This window comes from Meriones unguiculatus, chromosome 3 (genome assembly GCF_030254825.1).
Source record: "Meriones unguiculatus strain TT.TT164.6M chromosome 3, Bangor_MerUng_6.1, whole genome shotgun sequence".
Taxonomy (NCBI): Eukaryota; Metazoa; Chordata; class Mammalia; order Rodentia; family Muridae; genus Meriones; species Meriones unguiculatus.
This window is the reverse complement of record NC_083351.1, coordinates 47,580,812-47,603,120: the sequence shown is the minus strand read 5'-3', so window position 1 is coordinate 47,603,120 and position 22,309 is coordinate 47,580,812. Positions and strand designations below refer to the sequence as shown.

General features: G+C 44.0%; 1 protein-coding gene and 1 non-coding gene across 6 annotated transcripts in view; both read right to left on the bottom strand.

The window, feature by feature from the left end:
* Positions 1-22,309, bottom strand: part of Palm2akap2 (PALM2 and AKAP2 fusion) — a 427,758-nt gene that overhangs the window by 356,655 nt on the left and 48,794 nt on the right. The gene's annotated exons all lie outside the window — the stretch shown is intronic.
* LOC132653349 (small nucleolar RNA SNORA17) lies at positions 20,917-21,048 on the bottom strand. The gene has a single exon (XR_009591116.1). It is a non-coding gene; the product is annotated as a small nucleolar RNA SNORA17 (small nucleolar RNA).

Sequence of the window (22,309 nt, the reverse complement as noted above, 5' to 3'; positions counted from 1 at the left end):
GTTGGGTGCCTTTCTCAGCTTTTTCTCACCTTATTTTTGGAAACAGGGCTTTTCTACGGCACCAGGAGCTCAACTATTGGCTAGGTCAGCTGGCCATCCAACCCCAGGGACCTTCATTCCGCGGCCTTCCCAGCACCAGGATTACAGACGTGTGCTTCTGTGCCCAGCTTTTATGTGAGTACTAAGGATCCAGTTCAAGAGCTCACACTTGAATGACAAGCACTTTGCAGACTGGGCTGTCTCCCCAGTCGTCCAACACTTTTCCCTATAAACTGTATGTATTTAGCATATCCTCTGCAGAGCTACATCAATAAACAGAGCAGGCCTGCCTAGTAAACAGGCTCCTTCCAGGAGGCATTTGTGCTGCTTTGGACTTTGTCTATGGATCAGCCTTGCCCTGACAGACACTGGTGAACTTCAGCTCTGCCTAAGTGCTCATAGCTCTTCTCAGCCATTACAGGGGATGCCTTTTCTTCCTCTTTCCTGTTCCATTGGTCCTTCAAGAGAGCCTCTTCTATATACTCACAGCTCATGCCAAGGATAGAATCCTCCTGGCATTCTGGTCTGGTCACCCTTGCAGTTTGGAGGTTTCTCTCCTACCATGTCCCACGGCCTCAGGGGTGACTTAGACTGCACTGATTCGTGGATTGGTGCATGTGCTCCTTTTGCTTGCTTTGGGTATGGAAACAAGGTGGTATTGAACAAATATGTGCTGAAGGGTTGCATATATCGAGCCGGGGACAGGCATAGCAAGATAGCATGTAATAAATAAATAGATAAAAAGGTAACTATCTGCGCTGTGGCATGGGCTGGCACACGAAGTTTTCCAGGTGCCCATAAGAAGAGACTGCCATGGCTGAGTGAGCAGCCTGTTTGCCTGGAAAAGCCAGGTCTTCAAGTAGACACTGAAGAAACTGTGGTTTCTGTCAGCTCTTTCCACCCTACTTTCTCTTTACCTCCACAAAAGGACCTAGAATAAAAGGTTCCGTTTTTGCTCTTTTGAATTTTGTTTTTGTTTTATTATTTTTTTATGTGAGTGAGCTTTTGGTCTGCATGTCTTTACACTATGTGCATGAAGTACCTTCAGAGGCCAGAAGAGGGTATTGGGTTCCCTGAAACTGGAGTTAGAGATGGTTGTTAGCCAGCGTGTCTGTGTTGGGAATTGAACCTGCATCCTCTGGAAGAATAGTCAGCGCCCTTAACCACTGACAAATCTCTTCAGCTCTAACTCAGTCTTTAGAAAAGGGGAATTCTGTGGATATGTCTGGTCTGAGGTCACTGACTGGGCCATATTTCCAGGGCTAAAAGCCTAGAAAGAAGGAAGTCTTAATCTGTTTAGCTCTCTGTAACAAATACGCCATAGGCCTTGTGGTTTAAATGACAACCATTTATTCTTTGGAAGTCCAAGACCAAGATGCCAGCAGGTCTGGTATCTGGTGTGGTGGGGGCTCTCTTTCTGGTGTGTAGAGGCTCATTTTTTCTCTATGTCCCCACGTGAGAACTGAGGATAAAGGGAAGGCAGGATGAGTAAGCAGGCACTCTTTCCATTCTTGAGAACCTCAGCCTTTTGACCTAATTACCTCTCTAATACTCTACCTCTTAATAGCACTACATTGCTAGTTAGGCCTTCAGTGAATATGACTTTGAGGGCACTCCATTAAGTAGAGGAGAGACCTCAGTTTCTGTTCACACCAGCATGCCTTTTTCTTGAGGGCTGAAACAGTCTGGGCTGGCCTCTTTCAGGTATGGAAGACAAACAAAACAGGCCATCCAGCTCCTTATGTGACCTATGACAGTCTCTTTTTTCTTAAGCACTGGGCTTTGGGCTTGAGCCACCATTCCATCTTACTACAGAAGGCCACCACAAAGTGAGCAATTGCTTAGCCTCCGAACCCATTGCCTGATGATTCCAAACCCTGGGGCTTCTACTTATTATCTCTCTATATTTGAATACCTGGCCCCCAGTTGAACTGTTTGGAAAGGGTTAGGAATGTGTTGAAGAATCTATCTCATTGGGGCAAGCCTTGAGGTTTCAAAACAATCATGCCACAATTTGTGCATCCATTCCTCCACTAAGGGGCATCTGGGCTGTTTCCAGCTTCTGGCTATTACAAGGCTATTATAAGGCTGTTACAAACATGGTTGAGCAAATGTCCTTATTGTGTACTTGAGACTCTTTTGGGTATATGCCTAGGAGTGGTATAGCTGGATCTTGAGGAATTCCTAGTTGTCTAAGAAAGTGCCAGATTGCTTTCCAGAGTGGTTGTACAAGTTTACATTCCCACCAGCAGTGGAAGAGGGTTCCCCTCTCTCCACAACCTCTCCAGCATATGTTGTCTCTTGTGTTTTTGATCTTAGCCATTCTGATGGGTATAAGGTGAAATCTTAGGGGCGTTTTGATTTGCATTTCCCTGATGGCTAATGAGGTTGAGCATTTCTTTAAGCATTTCTCGGCCATTCGATATTCCCCTGCAGAGAATTCTCTGTTTAGCTCTGTACTCCATTTTTTAATTGGATTACTTGATTTTTTGCTGTTTAACTTCTTTAGTACTTTATATATACTAGATATTAGTCCTCTGTCAGATATAAGGTTGGTGAAGATCCTTTCCCAATCTGTAGGCTGTCATTCTGTTCTGAGGACAGTGTCCTTTGCTTTTCAGTTTCATGAGTTCCCATTTATTGATTGTTGCTCTTAGAGCTTGTGCTGTTGGTGTTCTGTTCAGGAAGTTGTCTCCTGTGCCAATGAGTTCAAGGCTCTTCCCTACTTTTTCTTCTAAGCAGCTTAGTGTGTCTGGTTTTATGTTGAGGTCTTTGATCCACTTGGACTTTAGTTTTGTGCAGGGTGATAAGTATGGATCTATTTGCATTTTTCTACATGTAGACATCCAGTTAGACAAGCACCATTTGTTGAAAATGCTGTCTTTTTTCCATTGAATGGTTTTGGCATCTTTGTCAAAAATTAGGTGTCCATAAGTGTGTGGATTTATGTCAGGGTCTTCTATTCGATTCCATGAATGGATGCACAAATTGTGGTATATCTACACAGTGGAATATTACTCAGCAATAAAAAACAAGGAAATCATGAAATTTGCAGGTAAATGGTGGGATCTAGAAAAGATCATCCTGAGTGAGCTATCCCAGAAGCAGAAAGATGCACATGGTATATACTCACTCATATAGACATATAATATAGAATAAACCTACTAAAATCTGTACACCTAAATAAACTAATCAAGAGGGAGGACTCTTGCTAAAATGCTCAATTCCTATCCAGAAAGGGAAAGAGAATGGACATCAGAAGAAGGAGAAAAGAGGGAACAAGTCAGGAGCCAGACACAGAGGACCTCTGAAAGGCTCTGTCCTGCAGACTATCAATGTAGATGCTGAGATGTATGGGCAAACTTTGGGCAGAGTACAGGGAATCTTATGAAAGAAATGGGAAACAGTAAGATCTGAAGAGGACAGGAACTCCACAAGGAGAGCAACAGAACCAAAAAATCTAAGCACAGGGGTCTTTCCTGAGACTGGTACTCCAACCAAGGACTATGCATGGAGACAACCTAAGACCCTTGCACAGATGTAGCCCATGGCAGTTTAGTATCCAAGTGGGTTCCATTGTAATAGGAACAGGGACTGTCTCTGACATGAACTGATTGGCCTGCTCTTTAATTACCTCCCCCTGAGGGGGAAGCAGCATTACCAGGCCACAGAAGAAGACAATGCAGCCACTCTTGATGAGACCTAATTGACTAGGATCAGAAGGAAGGAAAAGAAGACCTCCCCTATCAGTGGACTTGGGGAGGGGCATGCATGCAGAGGGTGGAGGAAGGGAAGGATTGGGATGGGAGGAGGGAGGGAACCACAGGGGGGATACAAAGTAAATAAAGTGTAATTAATAAGAATTAAAGAAATACGTTAAAAAAAGAATCATGCCATTTCAAGTCTCATTCTGTCTCTGCCTTGTGCTTGTGGATTAAGACGTGAGATCTCAGCTACTGTTGCAGCACCATGTCTACATGCCTGCTTTTTTGCTCCTAACCATGATGGTCATGGGACTCTAACCCTCTCAAACCATGAGCCTCAAATCACTGTCTTTCATAAGTTGCTTTGGTCATGGTGTTTTGTCATGGCAATAAAAAAAAAGTAATGACAAAGTTGATATTATGAATTCACACCCTAGCTCCTTTCGTAGTTTTGTGAACTTGGGTGGATGACTTGACCTCTATGTGTGTCAGAATTTTTCTCTTTATATCAAAATAGAGCTTCAAAGATTAACTGCTCCATAGGGTTTGCTGTGAGGCTTCAAGGAGTTCGTGGGTGGTAGATGACACAGAACACTTCAGTATTTGCAATATATGTATTAGCATCATCCTGGCATCAGCTGCCACCTGATAATGCTTATGGTGGACCAAGTCAACATGTAGAGTTTTGCTCTCTTAAGGGTAAAGGCCGATGAGGCAATCTTGAGATTTCTGCATTGAGGAAGCTCTGAGATCCAGACCTTTTTGAAGTTAATGTCACCCCAGAGCAAATGAGCAGTATCACAGTAAGTCATACAACATGACCCGAACTAAGGAGAGAGGAAAAAAGCATCAAATTATTAGTACACCTCCAGGCCCTCGCCTACTGAATGACATCCCACATGCAGGCTGCAGAGATCTAGTGAAGGGTAAGACAGGAGCTCCGTTGTGGGTGCCAAGGAGCCTCCCTCAAGTGCAGGGGAAGTCACTCCTTACTTGTGTGTCATTCTAGACAGTGACAAAGTGTCAGTGGCCTCTTTTCTGGTGCCATGTTGTGCTGCATCTGTTTTCAGGGTAGATGAACTCTCCTCTAGGAAGGCAGAGACGCAGTGGGCAGGTGTCTGGACCAGTCCCAACACCATCAATTTTGCTTCTCTGCTTCATTTGTCTCCCTGCTGCCGGGGGTAGGTTGGGAAGGATGTAGTCCTAGTGAACATCACACAGCCTGGGACATTCAAAGAATATGCAATGACTGAAGCAAGAGAACAGTGTGGCCTGCCGAGGCAACGGCTTCTCACCGAGATCCCCAAGGTAGAATGGCATGAGAGCCTGGATATTTGACTCTGAAGGGACTGAATGGAGTGCTACACGAAATTGGAAGCTGTTTGGCAGGAAGACCAATCTGGCAAGAAGAGAGGCCTCACACAAAGGGAGATGTGCTGTTTAGAGAAAGTGGCTGACCATGTCATCAAAGATCAGATTGAGAAGGGTCAGGTGGAAGGTTCTAATATTTAATTTTAAGGCATTTCTTTATAGTAACTCACATGACTCAGAAAACAAGAGACCTATGTCGGCTAGTCTACTTGACACAAACTAGAGTTATCTGAAAGAAGAGAAGCTCAAATGAGAAATCTCCATAAGATCTGGCTGTAGGGCGTTTTCTTAATTAGTGGTTGATGGGGGAGGAGCCAGCCCATTGTGGGTGGTGCCATGCCTGGGTTGGTAGTTCTGGGTTCTCTGAGAAAGCAGGCTGAGCTAGTGGGAATGGCGCACACCTCCAGGATCTTACCCTGCTTGAGTTCCTGTCCTAACTTCCTTCAATGATGAACAGTATTGTGGAAGTGTAAGCTGAATAAATCCTTTCCTTTCCAGTTTGCCTTTTGGTCATGGTGTTTTGTCCCAACAGTAGAAGCCCTAGCTAAGACAACACTCCACAAACTATTACAATGAAAACTCTTGCTCCACTCCCACTTCTAGCCCTCAGTCACTCAGGTCCCAACCCCAGAAACAACTAGTGTTTCCTACATACTTCTAGGGATATTATGTGCACATACAAAAAATATTTGTATGTATCCTTTCTACAATGTTAGCTATATATGTGTAGTAAGTTAAAGGTCATTAGAATTAATATGTAGAGCTTGCTTTATAATAGCTGCATAAACCAGCCACAGTGGTGCACGCCTGTAATCTCAGCACCCAGGGAGGCAAAGATAGGCGGATCTCTGTGAGTTCAAGGTCAGCCTGGTCTACAAAGTGAGTCCAGGACAGCCAAGGCTACAAGCCAAGAAACCGTGTCTCAAAAAACAAAACAAAACAAAAATTAATAATAATGGGTGCACAATAATCTACCATATGGATACATTTATCAATTACTAATTAGGAAATAATTGAATAGAAAGTTTAAGTCATTTCCTATATTTTTCTACTATAAACAATGCCACAAAGAATAATTTTTCAAATTGGTCGTTGTGCACATGTATGACCATATTTATAAAACAGACTTGTTAAAATGTTCAGTCAAAGGGGAAACTAGCAAATTTAGATTCCAATCTTTGTCAGAAATGTATTGAAAGTACCTGGCTAAAGGGGATTCACGCATGTATGTTGGGTAAAAAAAACAAAAACAAAAACAAAAACCATATTATATATTTTCATTGAACGCCTTCTATGTCCTATAGTGCAGCATGTAGATAGTTCTGCATTTTTTTCAGGCCAAGGGGCAACTTGCATTCTGCAGCATGGCCACCAGCAACACGTGGCTTTGGAATCAGTCATCGTAGCTCTTACATAATGTCAGGCAAATGCCAATTTGGTTCAGCATGGTGACTAGCTGGAAGTATTCTTAAGGCGAGTAGGCTAGAATCCTACTGTCAACCATCCAGTTAATTTTTTTTAATAAGAGAGAGCTACAATGACGGAGCCAAAGCCCCTTGGCCTGAAAAAGTACAGAACCATCGACACACTGCATGGTCTCTTGAGGTGCAGGCTCTAAAGTATTCAGGGTGTGTGTGTGTTCGTGTGTGTAGATGTAGAAAAAAAGCCTCTCTTTCTCATTGCTGTATTATTGATAGTTAGAATAATACCAAGAACATAGTAGGCATTCAATGGATAATGAGTGGATGAAAAGAATGAGTATCTTGACCGTGAATGAATGAATGAATCTCGTATTTACATACCTGTGCCCATATTTATAGATATTATTACATAATGGTAGTACTATTCTCATAATTTGTCTTTAACATTTACTTATTATTTTATGTGCATGTGCCTGAGTGTATGTATGTAAAGAATGTGCATGCAGTTGCCCATGGAAGCCAGAAGAGAGCGTCAGCTTTCCTGGATCCAGAGTTACAGGAGGCTGAAAACTGCCCAAAGTGGTGTTAGGAGCCCAGATCCTCTGCAAGAGCTGCAAGTGCTCTTAACCATTGAGCCATCTCTTCTGTCCCTGTCTTACGATTTTTGCATGTAAAATTCTTTTAATCATTGTTAAGTAGTGTCAAATGAGCTCTATGGATTTTTCTACCTGTATCTCTTTGCCAAATCCCTTTAACATTGGCATTTTTTTTCCTTGAGCTTTATCTTTATCACTGCCTTCTCCTCTTCTTCCCTCTCCTCCTCTTCCTCCCCCTCTCCATTCCCTTTCCCCCTCTCCTGCCCATCCTCTTCATCATCCTGATCTTTTTCTCTTGTCCTTCTCTCTCTTCCTCCCCCCATCTTCTTCTCCCTTTCTCACAGTCCATCCATAAGCTAGTCACTGGGTCCCAAGTTCCATGTCAGAATTCTTCAGGACTTTCAGATCCAGGAATCCATTTACTGATTCTATTTGTACATTCAGATGTTTAAAAGTGCCTCAGAACCAAGGCATTATGAACTGATTTCATCCTTTCCAAACCTATATGTTCTCATTCATTTTTTTTACAAGCACTAAATAATAAAAATATGAAGGAGTGCTATCTTCAGTAGCCATCCATTATATAAAGTGTCACTCTCCATTCTAGAATGAGTCATTTTCTAGTTCAGGCTTCTTGGTTATGTTTTATTCTACACTGTGACTGAACTATGGGTTGATACCCAAAAATTCACTTCTTTCCCTCCCTTAGACACCTGGGAAAAGTCTAGGCAGGGATCTAAGCACCAGCACGAGATGCGTTAGAGCAGTGGCTCTCAACCTGTGGGTCACGGCCCACACAGGGATGGCATGTCAGATGTCCTATGCGTCAGATATTTACATCACGATTCATAACAGTAGCAAAATTATAGCTATGAAGCAGCAACCAAATAATTCTATGGTTGGAAGTGACTACAGCATGAGAAACTCTATTAAAGGGTTGCAGCATTAGGATGGTTGAGAACCTCTGAGTTAGAATCAAATCACCCTCATCTGTTTGCTGGAAACTTCCATCATCAAGAGAGCTAAGAGGAAACCATCCTGTCCTCTACCACCGAGTCTCCATTAAGCCTCACCAGTGCAGTGCAACACAGTAGTCAGCGCTCATACTGACTCTCATCCACAGCAAGAGCATCACTAGTCAGTGAGTGGTCAAAGGATAAGCACTTAAATTCCTCCAGCCTTCAGGGGATCAGATGCAGAGGCAGAACCCAGACAAAGCTGCCATCGCCTCTCTGTTGTAACCATCTTCTACAGTGAAGACCTCGGGGTTGGCGGTTTAGTCACCGGCCTTTATGTGACAACTGGCCCAGAGTTCACAAGCTCCTGATTGCTCCTCCCTGACATGACTGGAGCAATCTTTGAGCACAAACACGTCATGGTTGTTAGTGCAAATGCTGAGAGGGGCGGGCTTTCCTTCTCACGTGAACTCACAAAACTTCATTGTGTTTGCTTCTTGATGCCCCATTTCCAAACTGAACCAATAGTGAAGTGAGTAATTTTCAAAAAAGCAATTAATTGTATATGAGATAAATAAATTCTAAGGTTTGGCCTTGGATTTTGAACATATTTTGATTTTACCTGTGAGCATATTTTTTCCCTCACTGGAATAACGCATTTTTTATTTTTGGTTCAGTTTCGACTTGGGGAATGTGAAAATCGCTTTTAAATAGTTTATTTTACAGGTGAGAATGTAAGTGGAGACATGGTAAACACTGAAATCCAGTAAGTGAAAGGAAAACAGTGCTGAACAGGGACCACACAGCAACACGGAGGCCAACGGTATGGTCAGACTCCCAGAGTTAGGAAAAAAAATCATCGTCTGCCAAGGATTTTTAACTTGTGAAGACTTCATTCAAAAGTTAGATGAAGGGCCTGCAGAGATGGTTTAGTGGTTAAAGGGCTTGAGGACTGGATTCCCCAGAGGCCCATGTAAATTCTAGGTGGACATGTCAACCAGCCCGGAACCCCAGCGAAGGAGGGTCGACAGAGGGCATGCCCCGAGCAAGCTGGCAAGCTTGGCAAGCTCTGATCTGGTTGACGGATCCCACCTCAGAGGAAGTGGAAGAGTGATGGACAATGACATCAACCTTGGGCCTCCATAGGCATGGACGTGCAAAAACATGTACACACACGCACACCACACACACATAAAAAAATAGGAAGGGGGTGGAAGAAAACTTAAACTGAAAAGTGTTTCCACAACCATAGGTGAGCTTTCCATCATTGGAAGAAAGTAACTGGGGTAAAAAATATAATAATAATAACCTTGGGAGTTTAATCACATAATACACATCTTTATGGGAAAAAATGTAACTTAAAATTTAAAAAATAAAGTAGCTAAAGAGCTAACAAACACTAATCATCAGGCAAAGCATCTAAATCAGTAAAACTAAGGCAAAAATCAAAGCCAAAAAAATAAATAAATAACAATCATGTCCTGGAATTCAAGGTGTGCACCACCACAATGGGTTTACATGGCGCCAGGGCTCAAAGCCAGGGTTTTGTTAACATTTATCTGGTCTCCTTCTGTCTTGTTCGCCTCTCCTGCACCTTCACATCCTCTAAACCACCTTCTTTGTTATTGGTGGAGCCTGCAACACACCTGGATCTCTTTCTATGCCTTGGCACAGGGCAAACCAGATTAAACACAGCTGACAGAGACGTCAGACCTCATGGAAACATGCACTCTTCTGTGGATGGCGCAGACGGCTCAATCTGGAAACTCACTCCAGGACTGGCCTTTTTAGAACAGGCTCCTGCTGGGCTTAAGTGGCCAGGCAGAGATCACAGAACACCTACAGAAGCCTACGGCCACCTTTTTCTCATTGTCTCTGCTTTCCAAGGGAAGAAAAGCTTTTGTGTCCTCCAGCGCTGTCTTGATAGAGTGACTCACCAGCCTTTTAGGCATGTTTCAGTCAGAACTGCTCCTCCGACAGTTTCTGTGACAGTTTCTGTTGCCATTCCCTGCAGCATCTGGTACATGGTCTTCTCTCTATGGTACATTCCTTCCTGGCACCAATGAAGAAAATTTGGAAGCCCCAGAATTTGGGCCACTCGTATATTGGTACTTTTGGACCTCATGGATGACTACACGCTGTGGACCCACAGCTAGTCAGGATGGAGGACAGGTTGCCTCAGCTCTACCACTGAGCTATCCAAAAGAGCTATCCTGCCAGGGCCCCCTGTGTTGAGAAGCCTAAGAGTCCAACAGCCTCAGTTGTCATATTTATTGACTCCCTTCTCTGGCTCTCTACCACTTGCTCTCACCATAACCAACCATTGTACACTGGGATCATTACTCTAACCCATGCTCTTACTGATGCCTTCTCTTCAGAAACCAAGATGTTCTGTCATACTGGGCTGTTACTTTGGCTCTCAATGGATTTCTTGGGGTTTATCTTTTACTCTTACAACTGGTGTTTGCTATTGTATGGGTTCTTCTTCCTTTCATCTTTCTCTACCCTTTTCCTTCCACCCTTTCAACCCTCTAACACTAGATATTAAAGAAAAAAAAAGGATAGAGAGGGAAGGAAAGAGATCCCTGAAGAAAGTCAGGAGTCAGAAGGGGGGTGATGTTATTGTTAGACTACTTCCTGCTGATGAGGTGCATCGAGTTTCTTGGGGCAAATTTGATCTTCATCATCTGGGTATCTTATTTCTTGTTTCTTCTTTTCACATGACTACTTAACAAACTTTGACCAACAGTGACCAGCAACACCCCCCCACCCCAATAACCAACAAACGCCAACTCACCTATCCAGGCTCTAGCATTTATATACCCTCTAAAAATTCCCAGAATTCCAAATGTCACACAAATGCAGAAACTGTCTGCAGCTGGCAAAATTGTACCTCTGCTAAAGCACGAGGCAAATTACAGTCAACTGCTGGGATTAAAATGAAGTATTTATGTTATATATTAATTATAATATTTCTGTGTTTTTTAAAGAAACCAAAATTCCAGAATACTCATTTCAATATTTTTCTTTTCTTTCTTTTTTTTTTTTTTTAGGCAGGGTCGGGTCTCATGTACCCCAGGTTATCCTTGACTTTACTACATAGCTGAAGATGACCTTAAGCTTTTGATCCTGTCTCTACTTCCCAAATACTAGGATTATAGCTATTTATAACCACACCTAGTTTGCAGTGCTAGACACCAAACTCACAACCTCCCTCTTGCTCAGCAAGGACTCTACCAACTGAGATACATCCCCAGCCCTTCTCGTTGGATTTTAATGCCACCAAACAAGGCACTGTCATTTTAAACACTGGATAGTAGGTGTCCAAACATCTCATAGGGATCCAGACCATTAGGGAAGCCAGCTCTATCCCTGTCCCCATGACCTCCTGTTCTTGCCCTTGCATTGCTAGGATGCCTGTTCACTTGATGGCCAGCCTACTCCATGGAGCAACTGACTTTCTTGATATGTGTGTGGGGCAGCCTGTGCTATCTTCCACCTCTCACAGACCTTGGGCTCTGCCACCTTCCTGTTGTCACTTCTATATTCAAAGGGAAAAGAGCTTTCAATCAACAGCATGCACTGCTTTGCCCTTCTTGTCAATTACTGAATGTGTGGTAGTCCCCACGTTCTATGATGAAAACTACCTTACAAAACTGATTATCCCCTTGCAAGAGGCAGGTCTTTTTTGGTTCTTGACAGCTGACATTTGCCAGATTCTGTAAATAAAACTATAGAAAGTCCACTAGTACTTGAATTTCAGGAAACAGTAGCTTTTTGAAATCTGTAATCCAGCTGGAGCGAGGCATCCTCTGTTTCCTCTGCTAGACTGGCTCCAGGCAAGTGTGACTGGTGTCCATACCCATGATGATCAGACTAGCCTCCTTGGTACTGGACATAGAACCCATCTGTCCAGTGGACATGGTGCCACAGGCTTGGAATCCTAGCTCTTGGAAGATGAAAGTAGATGGATCAGGAGTTTGGGACCAGCATCATCCACAAAGCAAGTTTGAAGCCATCCTGGGCTGTATGAGACCGTGTTCCAACACAGTAATAAATAAAAACATTATTCATCTGTCCAGAGGTGTTGAGTGGCTAACAGATGCATGAAGAGCAATGTTTTTCCCCATAAAATCACAGACTTAGGAAGACAAATAAGGACTTTTCCATAATATGACATGATATAAAGAGGAGTGAGTTCTGCCAACCCAAGTTATCCCAAGAGAAAAATATCTCATTTTTCCCACATTTTTATTTAATCATTATTCCTATAATCATATCATGTAACTGTTGGCTTATTTAAATTTTCATATTCACAGGGCTGTGATGACTGTTCTTGGTGTCAACTGACTACATCTGGAATTAACTAAAACCCAAGTGGCTGAACACACCTATAAGGGATTGTTCTTAATTAAAGCATCTGAAGTGGGAATATCCTCCTTCAATCTGGATCTTTTGAAGTGGGAAGATCCATCTTTAATCTGGGCCACCTCCTGGTGACAGTCTATATAAAGAACATAGAAGAAGGAATTGCTTGCCCTTTGCCTTTTTGCTCTCACTGGCAGCTCCTTTCCTTCAGAGACATTAGAGCATACTGAAAAGCAGCTGAGATAACCAGCTGCCTCTGGATGTCTCATCCACCCAACTACTGGATTCTTGGACCTTCTTTTAGTAGACAACCATTGTTGGATTAGCTGGACCACAGCCTGTAAACCATTCTAATAAATCCAATACGTGTGTATACATATGTATGTATGTATGTGTTCATTCTCTGGGTTCTCTTCCTCTGGAGAACCCTGACCAATACACTGGTGTAACAATCACTCACATCGAAAAAGATACTTCTTTTATGATGTCAGAGCTGTGGAAAAGTTCTAGGTATTCCCATCCCCCTGGCAGGACAGTCCTGGCCTAACAGCATCAGAAACATGTGGGCACCCGAAAGGGGTCAGGCACAGTATGGAAGACATTCGCTTACAGACATGGTTGAAACCAGTGTTCTGGTATCCATTGCTCTAATGCATGTTAGCGTTGCATAAAATCGAATGAGTGATGTCATTCTTTAAAATATGTGGGGGAGGGGGAGGGAGTCCTGACCTTGGGAGAGATGACTAAGCCAGAAAACTCAGGTTTGGTTCCCAGCACCCACATCCAGCAGCTCACAAACACCTGTAACTCCAGTTCCAGGGATTTGACACCTTCTTCTGTGTTCTGTGGGCACCTGCACAGATGTGACACACACTAGCTTGTGCAGATACACATATGCTTATAAATAAAATAAAATAAATCTGTGCTTTAAAATTTTATTGACAACAGGCAATGATGGTATGTGCCTTTAATCCCAGCACTCAGGAGGCAGAAACAGGTGAATGTCTGTGAGTTCAAGGCCATCCTGGTCTACAGAGTGGGTTCCAGGATATCCAGGGCTACACAGTGAAACCATGTCTCAAAAAACAAAAACAAACCCTAAATAAATAAAAGATTAATTGACTATCCTATATAAAAAGTAAATTTCAGTCATGTTGATCCCATCCCCTTTCTCAACTCTTTTTCCTTCCCTCTGGAATTATTCTCAGCAGCCCCCTCACCCACACACCACTTTCATGTCTGTTTTTGTGTGTGGCCCAGTGAGTCTGAGTTTCTTGCCTGAGCATGGGAGGGAAGTAGTTTACTGTAGCAGGAGAAACCTATCAGTGTGTATACCACTTATGAAAATGCCACCAATAGTCCCTCAGAGAAGGACAGGCCTCACGACCCCACCCTCACTCATGATGAACATTTTTAAGGTGATTCTGAACTGAGTGATAGAGATAAAAACTTTCTAGCGGAGAGTGAGACAAGCTGGTTCCCAGATGCATATATTTTACCCATGCATCAGAACCCATGGCTACTTAGAAGGGGACGCAGAGAGCCGTTCACCTCATTCATCCTACCTCTATAGGAGACAGCTTCCCTCTCTCGTCAGACTTCCCTCCTGACTCTGTTTCTTTCTCTCTTGCCTGATAAGTCTGAACTGGTCTAACCACTTAGTCCCTTTTAGAGTTGCCAAACTCAAGCAGAACCAGGGCTCTTGCTCTTTTGCTGTCCCAATGATAGCTGTACCTGTATCAGGTACCAGAGTGCAGAGGAAACATTAAGAGACATCCTCCCATGGGGGTGGAAAGCTGGTTCAGCAGTTAAGAGCATTAGCTGCTCTTCTAGAGGAACAGGGTTCAATTCCCAGCACCCACATAGCAGCTCACAACTGTCTACAATTCTAGTTTTAGGAGATTCAATACCCTCACAGAAACATACACAGACATACATGTAGGCAGAACACCAAAGTACATAAAATAAAAATAAATAAATTACAAAGAGAGACCAGAGCCACTACCTTCAAGCCTCTTAGAAACTCTGAATTTTAGCCTAATGATTTTTTTTCGCACCTGATTCAAACTGAACATCAGGCTGTTTGGGATGGTGCACACTTTTAATCCCAGAACCCAAGAGGGAGGGGCAGATAGATGGCTGAGTTCAAGGCAGCCTGATCTGCATTCTGAGTTTTCCAGGTCAGCTAGGACTACATGATGTGCTTAGGAGATTACAGTGTTCTCACCCACCAGAAGCCCAGATTCTAAGGCAACCTCATAGGTGACAGGAATGGAACGGAACTGCTGGAATCATGCCCAGTGTCAAGCATACAGGGAGGTGAGTTCTTGATCTGGGGATGACATTAGGAAAATAAATAAATAAATGGACTGGTTAGAGTAGTTAGTGATGTATGTGTGTAATGTACAATATATAATTATATATTATAATAACATATTATATACAAATAATATATAATAAAATAGAAATCATATATAAAATATAACAATATAACAGGTAATATATAACATCTAATATATTATATATAATTATTAGTAAACATTTATCAACGTTTTAGGATTGCAGAAGAATTGAACAAAAAGTACCAAATTTCCATACCCTCCTCCAGCTTCTTTTATTACTAATATCTTGTTACAATTGGTCAGACGATATTAATATATTGTTAACTGAAATCCACAGCTCATATCAGAATTTACTCTGCTTTGCATTCTGCGGGTTTTGAAATTTTTAATATGTAAAAATACATACCATTATGGGATTATACAGCAGCTTTGCTGCCCTAGAAATCCTCTGTGTTGTACCTCTTTATCCCTACTGTCCTCCTTCCAGCCCTCTGGCCATCTTTGATCAGCTTTCTTAGTCTCTCTACAGTTTGCCTTTCCAGCATTTCCTACTTCTGGTAGCCTTTTTGGTTGGACTTTCTAAGAAGATCCTGAAATCGGGTTTGGTTTTCTTGGAAGTTCATTTGATTTTAAACAGGACACTAGTGAGAGCTCTTTTCCTTTGTGTTTGATTTGGTTCATTCTTTAAAAAGCTTATTCTTAAAGTGGACTCTTGTTGATAGGAAAATAGTTTCTCCCACCATAATAGGACAGCTATGAGCTATATCCGTTAGATAGATTTGAACATACTTGTAAAATGACCCGTCACGTACTGTCTAAAAATAATCTTTCTCACCACCTGCTGACGCCCATACTTTAGGACACACTGACTTAGATTTCCTAGCCCCGCTTCTGCCTCCATCCCTTTGATCCTCAGTAGAGTGGCCCAGGAAAACAGAACACCAAAGGAAAGAGATATGCTGTCGTAAGTATTTGAAGAGTTTCCAAGTGCAAGGAGGAGGGGAATATTCAACAAATGCCTACCATGTGCCAAGCACCATGATGGATGGCTAAAATACATTATTTGGTCCACACTACAATGGAGGTGGTAGAGACCTTAGATTGAGAAAGTCTCTGAATTGCCTGGCTACTTAAGTAGAATCAAATCCAGTACCTCTATTCACTTGTCTAAACCGGGCAGCCTATCAGAGAAACATTTATTCTTCTTTGCTTTAGGAAGCAAAACTAAGATCAAAGATTACGTTAAGTGTATTTCAGCTCAACAGAACTGTCCTTGGGAGCAGGCTGCCTCAGGAAACAGGAAGTTTCTTTTCCCCTCAGGATGCAGAGACCAAGGCTGGAGACCACCTAGATTGGAATCCACAGAGGCTATCTCCCCAACTGGGACATGGGTGCGGGCCCACAAGACATTCTGAACCCAACATTCCATGACTCCAGGTCTCTGAGGCACCCTGTGTTAATACGTAAGTGTCCAGAGAAGCCCCTGACTTGTTTGAATGTCAGCGGGGTATTAAATACTACTTTGGGACACCCCAGTCTTTCTGTAGCCTTTGAAAGAGGGGGGTTCACATGAAAGACAGACAGGAAGCATCAAAACAATGATTTCCAGATGGACCTGACTAGTTGAATTATTTGAAAAAACATGTCACTGGACCGCTGACAAGCTTCTGGAGACCAGGAAAATTCATTCCATAAGTCTGTCCACACCACCTTGGATTGGGATAAAACAGCCTTCCAGCTAAGAAATATGTTGAACTGTGATTTGAGGATCAGCAAAAGACTCTGAAATTATTCTCCTCCTTTGTCAATAGCTATAACCACTGACTGCAGGGTAGCACGAGGATAATGGTTTACCAAGTACTTCAGCATCTTTACTTAACTACCCCTTAAGCAATGGACTTTGGCAGGAGAAGTCCTGGTAATACCGAAAGGAAACACCAAAGTAGAAAAGACTCTCAAATTATTGAGAACTTGATGCTTGGCATCAAGTTCATGCTTTTAAAGCACGTGTGCCTATTCAAAGAGCAAAACTCAGCCCTTTAAAGCCTGCATTTTCTTTTCAGTGCTTTAATGTGTACAGATATTTTTGCCTGTGTGAGTGTCTGTTCACCACATGCATGCCTCGTGCCTGCAGAGGCAAGAAGATCATGTCCGATCCCCTGGAGCTGGCAGTTGTAAGCCACCATGTGGTGCTGGAAATAAAACCAGGTCCTCTGGAGTTGCAGCCAGTGCTCTTCACTGCTGAGCCACCTCCCCACTCCCTAAAGCCGAATTTTTATTTGAGTTGCTTACATACACGCATGCACATCCAAGCAGGCACCCAGAACAGGCACATGACATAGGAGTAATTCTGTAAATCACCACTCATCTGGAGCGAGTCTTCATTAACAATTACATAAACTGCATAATTCCTTAATAATCACATATAGAAACATAAAGAGAAACCTCGAAAGCCACAGTTTCACTCTCTGCTACTCTGAAAGGCCAAGCCACTTGAATCCTCCCACCATCTCCCTAAGAGCCCTGCTGAATCCTCAGAATCCTCTGTAAAAGCTGCTGCTCTCTCCTCGGCATCTCTTGGCTCTACGATGAAGCATAAGCTTTAAGAAAGCAGCTTTCATGAGGGTACAAGAGATGACCTTTCTTCTCTGGGCACCCCCCAGCCCCAACCTCTCATTTAGAGATGCAAACTATGGCCCCAGCATCACGCTGGAGTAAACTTGGAAAAACAGACTTAATGTTATCCATCAAGTATGTGTCACACAGCACCAAAATATGATCAAGTCAACAGTTTACAAGTGCAGATTAATATCATTTCAGAACACTACGGAATTTCAGGTTCAGAACACAGAGATGCCCTCAAGCCACAGTGGCCAGTCACACACTGTTTGGATCAATGTGGATTCAGTCCTCTTTAACCCAAGGTAGCCACCACCAACACCCTCACACACCTTGCTTTTTTTTTTTTTTTAAATGAAGATAAATTCATTCACTTTGTCTACCAAAGACAACACCACTCAAATATGAGCATCCAGAGTAAAGGGCCCTTTTTCCCTGCTTGAGTTCCTGCTGAGGTTGGCATGACAGATCAAATATTCCCAAGCTAAAATGGGTACTTGTGTTCCTCATGATATTGTCTTAAACCAGATTTGTACATGCAAATCTATGTACAAAGCCAAGAGGCAAAGAGGATTTCAAACTGTCACCACATTAGGGAGGTGTTTGAATGAGATGTGTCCCCCACAGGCTGATATATTACAACACTTTGTCCAGCTGGTGGTGCTGCTTGAGATGCTTTTTGAGCCTTTAGGGTGTGGAGCCTTGCTGAGGTTGTAGAGCCTCGCCTTGCTTGTTATTTCTCTCTCTCTCTCTCTCTCTCTCTCTCTCTCTCTCTCTCTCTCTCTCTCTCCATCTATCTTTCTCTCTCTCCTTCCTGTGTGTGGATGAAATTCAACAAGTATTTTTCATGCTGTCAGGCCAGCATCATCTTTCCGCTTGCATGACGTCTCCACTATGGTAGATTCAATTCCCCCGGGAACTATAAGTCAAAATGAACCTTTCTTCTCCAAAGCTGCTTTTTGTCAGCAACAGACACATAACCAGTACAGGAAAGTGGGGGTTACAAAGCGTATGCTTAGCTGTTGCCTCTCTTTCCAAGGAAGTATGGACTTCGCTCTCGAGCAAGGCCCAACAAGACAGTGCAGATGCTACTGACTGCAGTTCCAAGAGGCACCCAACATTCCCGCCCTGAAGTGGGTGTTCAGTGTGGATCCAAGCAGATTTCTTTCTTTTTACAATGTTCATACTGGTTACCCAGAGTGAGGAAAAGAAGAAAGACAATAGATATTCAAGGAAGACAAATGGGACATGAAATATTGTACGCTGTCATGCAAGGCTGTCGGCTAGCCACTAACGTTAACAGGACAATAATTCTTATCAGGTTGATTAATAAGTGTCATTTCCTTCCTTCCTCCCATCTTTCAAATTAGAAAATACTTAGCTCTGCTGAATCTTGGCCTTTGTCTGTCTCCAAAATCCATTTTTTATTATTACATCCTTGCGCTCTCTAATCTTTGTATGGATTCATGCTCTGGTTCTTTGGTCTCCATCAAAGCCTTTGTGAGTGATGGGGAAACCAGCCTGTGAGGCAAGGAAGAAGCTCAAAGCCAGAATACATACCGCCAGGAAGTCGTGTCTATTTACTGGCTATGAGTTAGTCTCCTAGATCTCTTGCACCCAGTCACTGAAAGCTAAATTAAGGCAACAAGATACCCACCCTGTCAGTTCTGAGGGTTTCACCTTCAAAACTTCAAGCTCAACAAGGCTGCTTCCTTCAGAGGTTCTGAGGAAACCTGCGGAAGCCTTGCTCCTTGCTTCTGAGAGCTAAAGAAAAGTGTGGCATCCCTTGGCATCCCAGTCTCTGCTCCACCCCCATCTTCTCTGCATCTCCATTCTTTTGGTTTTTTTAACTTTCACATCATGCACCTCAATTCCTCTCATTTCCCCACCCCCTCATACCTACCCTCCACCCTTGCAACCTCTCCCCCAACAGAGAAAAAAAAAATCTTGTTGTGGGAGTTATAGTGTGTTAGTGTATACCCTTTAATCCACACTTCTTTGTTTGTATTCATTGCAGTAACTTATTGGTCTGGTCTGAGGCCCCTGGCTTCTTCTACTCTATCAGTACTGGAACCTCACTGGGACTCTTCTTGGATATACTGTTGTTTCCTTGTATCGTGGAGATCCTGTAGTTTTGGATCTATAGGACTGGCCTCTTCATGAACTCCAGCAGTTCATAGATGAAGTAGATGTTGGGGTGAGCCAATTCAAAGCCCTGGATCTGGGCCTGAGAGGTATCTGAGCTGGTCGGCCCACCAGGACTCCCACTCTCACTTGCTTAGAGCCTGCTCACCAGCAACCCCCACCACCAGGTCCAACTCTACCCAGGCATGGTGTAGGGCCCAGGAGTGGTGTTTTGCAGCTGGTAAGGGACACGGCCACTTCTCCACTCCCATGACCCTGGGGCCAGCTCTCCTGCCTGCCATAGATGGCAAGAGCTGAGGGAGGGAAGAACCTCTTCCACAGCCCAGATGGCCGTACCACACCCATCCCCTCATCAATGCCTCACCTGCAGCCCCCACGGCCACAGCCAGCTCTACCATGCTGCCCAGGCAAGGGGCAGGGCTTGCTCGCCTGAGTGCTGCAGCAGGCAAGGCAAGCACTCCTGCTCTGACGACCTCAGTGCCAGCTCTCTCACCTGCAACAGGTGATAATGGGTGAAGGATAGGAGGGTATCTCTCCCCACAGGTAGGGGGCCAGGTGTCTTACTCCTACATCCTTGGAGGCTTACTCACCCACAGCTCTATCATTGTGCAGGCTGTCCTCTTCAGTACTACAGCTAGTACTGCAGGGTCATGCCCCCAGGGCCAGTACTCCCACGAAACCCAGATGAGGGGTGGGGCCAGTTTTACATAAACCTCATACAGCAACAGGTCCCAGAGCTGCAGCCCAGACCAGGGACAGACCCCTGCTGCTGCAGAACCACAGACCCAGATGTGGCCCCCGTGGCAGCATAGCCCAGGACTCCACCGTGGTCCCAGGTCGCATCACCAGCCACTCATATCAGGCTGTTCTTCACTACCCTCAAGTCTCCAGTTCTGCCTCTCTTCACTGTGCCCACATCCTTCTGTTTCTTTCTCTTCTATTCTCTACCACTTACTTGCTCCTCTTAGTGGTGCCTGGGATTTCTGAGTTTCTGGGGTCATCTCAGGAGTGGTCTCAGCAGGGCGATGCCCCACTCAGGCATTACGGTGCTGGGCAGGGGTTATCTCAGGCATGGCCTGCACTCCCACCCCCGGCCTTTGTGGTACCCGACTGGTGGTCATCACAGGCTTTGGTGATCATCTCAGGCTTCCTCCTCGACAGGCCTGCCATGTCTCAGGCTCACTCCTGCCCAGGGCCCTCAGTCCTAGACAGGGTTCTTCCAGTCTCCAGCTTGCTCCAGGTCCTGGGAGCCATTGGGGCCTGTGCAGCGCCAGACTGTTGATTGTCTCAGGCTAGCTCCCTGTCTGCCCCCTGGTGCTGGACTGGTGGTCATGTCAGGCTTGCTTTTTTCAGGGAATGTTAGGCTACTTATCATTCCGACGTTCATAGGTCAGAACGCTAAGCGTAGACACAGCCTCTGTTCTCTCTGCCATCTACTGACACACATGTGACACAGCAGCCACACCTGCAATGCTTCTAGGGGCAGTTCTCTTCTTCTTATAAGGATGGCTGTCATTGACTTAGGGCAATATAGAATGAGCTCATTTTAAGAGCCTTAATTGCAGCTACAAAGATCCAAGTAAGGTCACAGGTACTGACTGTGAGGACAAGCATGCATCTTTTAGAGGGCCACCACTCAGACCAGTACACTGTGCAGAGAGAATACCTTTTAACTGTTCCATCCAAGGGAGATGTGTTTTTTCTCTTTGGCACAAAGGCAACTAGGAGTTAACAGAGGCCCTGTCTCCTTGCTACCTTCCATAACTCCTGCCACCCATCATTTTAGGTTTTTGCCCACGGATGTGTCCGACGGTCCTTGAAAGACACAGGCTCCACTTGATAATAGGTAGAAATGGATGATACGGATAGAAAGACATGCCTTAGCCATAGGCAGTAGCTCTGGCGCTCAAGTAGATGATGATCCAGTCACTCGGTGGGCTCAAAGGCCAAAGCAGTTAGAACGAAATGGTGGCACTGTTGTGAAGGTCACACGGAAGGCAGTAGGAAACCATAAGAGGTGAAGCACATGTAAGCACAGAGCTGAGTTTCACACAACATCATATTCAGTGCTGAAAGTTAGGACCAGAGCACAACAAAACAGATATGTTGTAACACCCTGGGATGGAACCCCAGGTCAGGATCTCCCTTGGCTCACAGTAATCCTACTGCAGGAAGAAGAGAATTGCAAGGCAAAAGCCAGTCAAGGCCTCACAGCTTAGCTTCTCCACGGGTCCAAGTATCCACTGTGGGTGATCTTGTCACCTCTAACCTGCTTTGCATGATTTCCTTTGCCTTCTATATGTATCTTTGGCAGGTACAGTCCAGTCCTTGGCCTCCTCCTGCCCAGCATCTTTGCTTCATCTGCCCCACACCATTCCTGACTTGGCCCTAAGCACGGGCATCAAATAACCCATGCCGGAGATAGGTGAGGCAAAGGGGAGCTTTGGAAAATGTCCAGTGCCAATGAAGTAGGAAGCAAGCACAAGCTCCCAGTGACTTTATTTTTGGACCTAGCACCACCAGTTGAAATGCATAAGATGTTCAGAGGCTTTCTAAGAACGCTCATGTACACAAAGGCCTGGCTGGATTGTTTTCAGAAAAGAACCCTAAATTCCATTCCAGGAATTGAATAGTCTCACAGAGTCTTCAGTTGCTAAATAAAAATCACAGTGACTAATAATAAAGGCTAGATGGTGCGCATGTCTTTATGGTGTTTATACTTAGCAAACATTTTCCACTCTGAGATGA